Genomic DNA, 7,228 nt, shown 5'->3' with positions numbered 1-7,228 from the left:
ATACATGGAAGGGAGAGAGAGTCCAGTCTTCTCCAATGGGCTGGATGAGGAGGAGGAGGAGGGTTCTGCTAGCAGAGAGGCACTTCCTTCCCAAGCTGCAAACTCTTCACTGTTTGCACAGCAACTTCACAAGTGTGGGGAACAAAAGCAAAAGGTGATCTTCCCCAGATTAGGGGGAATTAGCGCAGTTATCTGGTTGCAGTGTGCTCAGATCACTTTGACGTGTCCTCCACGTCAATCTTGGTGGTCAGGCTGGAGGAGCTACTGAGGACATCTCATTGGTTCCCGTCATCCTAACCAGGCAGAGATTCCTTCCCAGTCCATCTCACCCATTCCGGTCTATGTAACCCTAGCCCCCTTCTCTTTTTTCTGGAATGTCTCCATCTACTCATCCTAAAACAACATCGACTGCCATCTTTAAAGCCCTTCATAAACCCATGGCAGTACCTATCCATCATTTCTCCTTTCAGCCCTATTTTTTTTTTTTTTAAAGCCCCAGCCATCAGTGAAGTTTTCTTTTCTGACCTAGTAAAATAATACAAGTTGATCTTTTTCTGACCCTCCAACTTGAACGTCCATTTCTACATCCTCACAGTTTACAAAAGTTACATTTTCTGATGCTTTCAAAACTGCCCTGTCATCTGGAAACCATTACATTGTATATGTTCTTTGAATTGCAAATGAAGACTTGCTGCTAGCAAAAGAATCTTAAGGAAAAAAAAATCCTATGTCACATTTTGTGCTAAATAATTCAGCTGTTTGGCACCTGTTAAAATACAGTGTGAACCAAGCAGGGAAGATAGATTGCTGGCTTTTTTTTATTGCTGGAGAGAGACAGTAAAAGAAAAAAAAATGCACAATGCTGGAAATATGTTTTTTTAATTTGTTTTTTTTTTTTCATTATACACGCACACACTGATATATATATATATATATATATATATATATATATATATATATATATATATATAAATAATCACATTATATATATATATATTATTTTTTTAACATATATTATTATCATTATTATTATTATTTGTATGTATATATACACACACATATTATATATATATATATATATATATATATATATATATATATATATATATTATATTCCAATACATACACACGTACACACAAACATTATATATATTATTTATTTTTCACTTTATTATATTTTATTATTATATATGTGTGTATTTTTAATTTAATAATTAAATTTGTGTGTGTGTATATATATATATATATATATATATATAGTTTTATTATCATTATTGTTATTACTATTATACTATTATTATTTGTATTTATGCATACACACACATACCTATATAGAGTATTTTAGTATTTTTTATTTACATGTCTACAAATACACACACACACACACATATATATATATATATTTTAATTTATGTGTATTTTCAATTTCTATACACACATTTAAAAAAACACATATTGATTTAATGAGAATGTGTATATATATATATATATACACACACAAACACATACATACAAATCCTTACCTGCAGGTTGTTTAAAGTGAGCTCACCTTTGCAAGACCAACTTTTTTTTTTTTTTTTTTTGTAAATCAGCTCTTTAAAATGTCAAATAAAATAGCCTGTACATGTATTCCAGCAGAGAATTGGATATGTTTTGATCTAAATGACAGATACGAAGGCCATTTTCCCACGTATCCAGGCTGGGGGTTTATGATAATCAGATAAGACCCAGGACAGATAGGATGTTTGCACAGATCAGGTGGCAGGTGGGTACTATTTATCTTTTTTCCTTAAATACAGAAATAAATACAAGTTCACTTCCCAAAGTTTAAGATGCTTAGGATTACCTGGGAGCGATCAAAATCTTTGGTAGTCTGCCTTATTAATATACGTCTGCCTGATTTATAAACATTGTCCATGAAATATCTAGTAAGAAGCCACTGTGAGATCCTGCAGTATCCACTGACAGCTAGGGTGACAGTTGTCCCATAAACCTTGTGTACGAGTGTACATGCTATTATAGCTAACATACATTCTATTATGGCATCATATATAAGTCTAGCAGTATGAGCAATGGATATTAATGTATTCCTATTTTTCTACAATTTTCAAAATATAGGCATGACCCCATTAACATTCACTCTCATATTTATTATATAACAGAATTAACATTTGATAGAATGATTTTCTACACAGATTGGTAATTCTGAAAGGCTTAAGTATGTGAATGTATGAATACATTGGGGTTGATTTACTAATGAAGCATAGGCAAAAGGGTTGATATACTTAAGGTAAGAAGATTGTTAACTTCGCAATGGGGTTTGCCCTAGAACTCATTAAACAGCCTCAAAGCAGGAGCAAAACTTGGTTGTGTTAGAGAATGTTAAGAGAACTGTGATAATGCAAGAATTAACACCGTGCAAATGTGGTGAAATATCACCTTGAAAAAAATACCCAATCAAGGATAAAGAAATTTAAAAAAAACAGCATTTTTGCTTGCTTGTGTTTGGGTGATGGAAGTCAGCAGAGCTTCACTTCATTCATTATGCTTTGGGGGAAATTCCCTTGTAAAGTGCAAATTCCCTTGCAAAGTGAACAGCCTATTTTTCTTTAGTAAATCAGCCCCAAACTGAATGTTCATCCTAAGGTGAAGGTGTGTACATTTAAATGAAGTGCACTGCAAAAAGTTTTTTTTTCCTCCTACATGTACAAAAGTGAACACAGGTACTTGTACACCTTTTTTTACTTACGTTCACTTTGCAAATATGAATAGCCTCTGCTGTTTAGTAAGTCGACTTAATATATATATATAAATATATATATATTTTTTTATATGTATGACTTTACAAGCACTTACAATTTTCTGTGACTACTATGTTTATCTATTGTGTTTCTCATATGGCCGTATTGGCAATTGACATATAGGGGGAGATTTACTAAAACTGGGACACTCAGAATCTGGTGCAGCTATGCACGGTAGCCAATCAGCTTCTAACTTCAGCTTGTTCAGTTAAGCTTTGACACTAAAACATGGAAGCTGATTGGTTTCTATGCAGAACTGTACCAGAGTTCGCACCATGCAGTTTTATTAAATAACCCCCCACTGTATACCATCCATATGTATAACGTACTAACAAATCGGGCATATCTGTCGTTTGATTTCTACTGTCATTCATACATCCCCTTGGCTCTCCTATCCACCTACATACCTGTACTTTTTGATGTTAGAAGTAAAACACTGCCTAATGATAATGTAGAGAAAAAAAAGTGTTTACATATTACTGTCACTAACTATAAAACGCATAGGAGACAAATTTAAATAGCCTCTGTGAAATTTTGTTATTTTTTTTTAATTATTAAGAAAAGTGGACAGCAACTGAACATCTTAGAATTCTCAATACAAGTAAGAAATCCATCCAAAAGTTCAGGGTGTACTGAGGGGGTACCAGAGCGCCCTCTTTCGATAATCCATGATACTGCAGTGCTCTCATTGAAGTGCGATAGTTCTCCCAGGCGATGGTAGGACTTTTGTGAAGAATAAGATTCCCGTTGGAAAGGACACAGAAAAAAACGGCAGATCGGTGAGACTTTTCATAATTAGATAGGCTTTGAGATTGCTACAATTGTAGGAGGCAGAGGGACAATACAGGGAGAGAGAAGAAGACAAGAGGTGAGAAGTTACACCAAAGACACGTTAGATTGAAGGATGGGGACATGGGATGGGTGAGAGACAGAATGAACAGAAAGAGTGACGGTTAATACTTGTATATAAAATACACACACACTATCATCCATAGATACAGTGTATACTATCTATAGAACCTCTATAGGCGATATTCACAAACCTAACACACCACCAGGGTTAGGATCCTTATTTGGCAAGCAAATAAGTGACAGTTAATTTCAGTGCAGTGAGTTATAGTTGCATGGATGTTGTCCCCTGCAGTTGCATTATATAGATTGGGTACATCTATATGCCTTTAATTTCTATCTCTGTGACCCCCAATATGTATTATTTTATACTTATATTTTCTTATTTCATTTAGTACATGATTGTATAAACTTGGACTTAATTATCAGAATTTAAAGAATGGCTAAAGGCATGGATAGAATGGAGAGGGATTAGGCCACCTATCAGGTTTCTATTGCTGTTTGTACCCCTTAGTGAGATGCACCCCCTCCTAACCCTGTTTACCATTATCATCAAGAGTGAAAGTAAACTAAAATCACAAACAGGACACAATACCAGGAATAGAGGTGACATTTTCCAAAGGGGGCACTAGTTGTGGTGACCTTGGTGAGCACCAGGGATTCCTTCACTTTGGAGGGATTTCATTTCACTTCTCGTTTTAGCTATGGGACAGGAAGTGAATGTGAATCTCCCCAATGGGACACAGAAAACAAAAAACAAACCTGACAGAGGGTATAACTCTGAAAAAAAAACTGTTTTGCCTCTAGCTGTACTTTAAATCTAATTTAGTACAAAGTAGCTATATATATGTCAGTATTTGTGCTCACTGTCTGCATATCTGTGTGTATTTAACACATCAAGACAGATACAAGCTTGTGTGGTTAATATGTCTATATAAGTGTGTGTGTGTGTGCCTAACCTAGTTGTGTGTATATATATATATATATATATATATATATATATATATATATTTATATATATAAAATCTCTCTCTCTCTCCATATATATATATATATATATTGTATGTTTGTGTGTGTGTCTAATCTATCTATATGCATATATAATCCGTGTGTATATATATATATATATATATATATATACAGAGAGAGAGAGAGACAGACAGAGAAAGAGAGTGAGAGGTTGAGAAAATGGGAGAGAGAGTGATTTACTAAAACTGGAGTTGGCAAAATCTGGTGCTCTGCAAAGAAGCCAATCAGCTTCCAGATTTTGTTGTCAAAGCATAATTGAACAAGCTGAAGTTAGAAGCTGATTGGCCAGCATGCACAGCTACACAAGATTCTGAGTGCACCAGTTTTAGTAAATCCCTATATATATATATATATATATATATATATATATATATATATTTGATTTATTTTTTTGCTGTCTTTACTTACTGTGACAACCCAGTTGAAGATGTCTGCCACTGGTATCCAATATCAGCACATCAGTGTGTGTGTATCTATACACATTGATCTCAGCCTTTATGAAGCAATAGCTGATACTCAGCTCACACTATCACTCTGCCCAGAAATGTTCCAAAAATATGAGTCATTAATACTGAGCTAATATTTGTTCTTTCCTTCCCTGACCGACTGAGGGTAATGCATTCACTGACAGGCACATCTTGACAGTATATGAAGGCGGCATGTCTCTAGTTCCCCTTCAGCACACAGTAAGACATGAAAGTGATTTCACCCCAGCATTGTATCCCCAGAGAGTGTCCGCCTCGTTATTCCGTCTAACTGGCAATATGAGCTGAATTCATCGCAACTTATTAAACCAATAAATCACTGCTGAGCAGTCCATACTGGAGAAGGGAGCGTGCTGTCAGCCTGGCCCAGCCTGTGTGTATGGTCCCCATTAGAGTCAATGGCTGCAGCCACACAGTGCACCGGAGGGGGGCCAGGGCTCACCTCCAATGATTTAGGAAGCATTGTTGCCAAAGAAGGGGAGCATGGAGCTCATACTTCTCTGCAGGATCCTGTGAACAAAGTAGAAAGACAACTTGGCAAATGTGACCCTATCTGCCACAAAACTGTATTGCAAAGGCTTACAACACAATACCGTCCTGGGATGATGTACTAAAGCAGCACTGTTCATTTATTAGTAAATATGGTGAAACAGGTTGTTATTTTTTACATCAATCACGTGCAAAAATTACGATTTTATTTCTTTTTGGGCATCACTGGTTACTCAAGGTAAACACAGGATCACATAATTTACTAAGTGAAAATTCACTCTGCAAGGTAAAGAGTCTCTTCTCATTTTTAAAACAAAGGAATGGAAAAGAATACTTTTGCATTTTCTTAGAAAAGAAAGTGAAGCTGTTGTCAAATATCCAATCATGTGCAAGAAAATAAATGTTTGTATTATATTCCTTGCACATGATTGGACCACAATAAAGCAGTAATCCTAACAAAGGTTCACTATGCAAGATAAATAGTCTGCACTCCTACAGGAAATTAAACTTAAGGAATATAAAATAGTTAGCATTTTCTAAGTACATAAGGTGAAACTGTGTTCACTTACAACATCCAATCATATGTATGAAAACATCCTATTTTTATTATATTCCTTGCACATGGTTGGATAGTCAAAGTGAATATAGGTCCACCTATCTTCTTTGTAAATACTCACCATGCAAGATAAATAGTCTTTGCTCTTTTAGTAAATCAACCCAGAGGAATAGAAAATATTTAGAATCTTCTAAGTAAATAAGGCGAAGCTGAATTCAGTTTAAAAATTGTGCATGAAAAAATCCTACTTTTATTTTCCTTGCATGTGATTGGATATACAGTAATCTCAGTTGCAAAGTTACATTCTTTATTCCTTTAGGAAATCAACTCCAATTAATGTGTTTGATGCAAATAACAAAACTGAAACAGTGCAGCAGTTACCCTTTGATTTCTTCAACCAGTTGCTATAAAGCAACATTTTGCTCCAGTTTAGTTTTAATTTTATGTGGATATTTGTGCTCATTCAATACCTTCATCCCAGCATCTCACTTTCATTAGAAAGTTCAACAAAAGTTACTATGGATTGGCTCCATCCCCTATAGGGGCCATCCTCTATGCTGGACTCTGTAGTGCCCCAGCAGTTACAATGACATCGCACAGTGCAACATTCACATAGGTCAGCCTCTCTCCACACTGCCCAATGCACCTGTCAGGGCGGAAGGCAGCAGGTAATCAGATAGCTGCTTGTGTTTGCACAGGGGGATGGAGCTGTCTATGGTCACTCACCTTACACAAAGATATAATGCTAAAAACGTAATGCTGCTTCCTATCTAGGGGATAAGGTTTCTGTAAAAGCTTATTTATTATTTCTAAATATTGGTAGAAAGGCAACTGATACCATATTTTACAAACACATGTAAAAATATATATATATATATATATGTGTGTGTGTGCATATATACATACATATATATATACTAATGTGCTTTATGTGGCTCTAAAACAATAACTGATGCCAAATTAGATTCCTACAATTAAATATACCCAGAAACACACACACACCTCTCTCTCTCTCTCTC

The 7,228-nt window shown here is 35.2% G+C and overlaps 1 protein-coding gene across 1 annotated transcript in view; it reads right to left on the bottom strand.

Moving 5' to 3' along the window:
• PAX1 (paired box 1) overlaps positions 1–250 on the bottom strand; it is a 38,851-nt gene extending 38,601 nt beyond the window's left edge. Inside the window, 1 exon segment of the mRNA XM_089686490.1 lies at positions 1–250. This exon segment is cut by the window's left edge and continues 71 nt beyond it. The gene's annotated coding sequence lies outside the window, so the exon portion shown is untranslated.
• Positions 251–7,228: the final 6,978 nt, after the last annotated feature.

This window comes from Staurois parvus, unplaced genomic scaffold (assembly GCF_062004578.1).
Source record: "Staurois parvus isolate SC_StPar_1 unplaced genomic scaffold, SC_StPar_1.0 ptg000401l, whole genome shotgun sequence".
Taxonomy (NCBI): domain Eukaryota; kingdom Metazoa; phylum Chordata; class Amphibia; order Anura; family Ranidae; genus Staurois; species Staurois parvus.
Note: the sequence above shows the minus strand (reverse complement) of the source record. Positions and strands in the feature narration are given on the sequence as shown.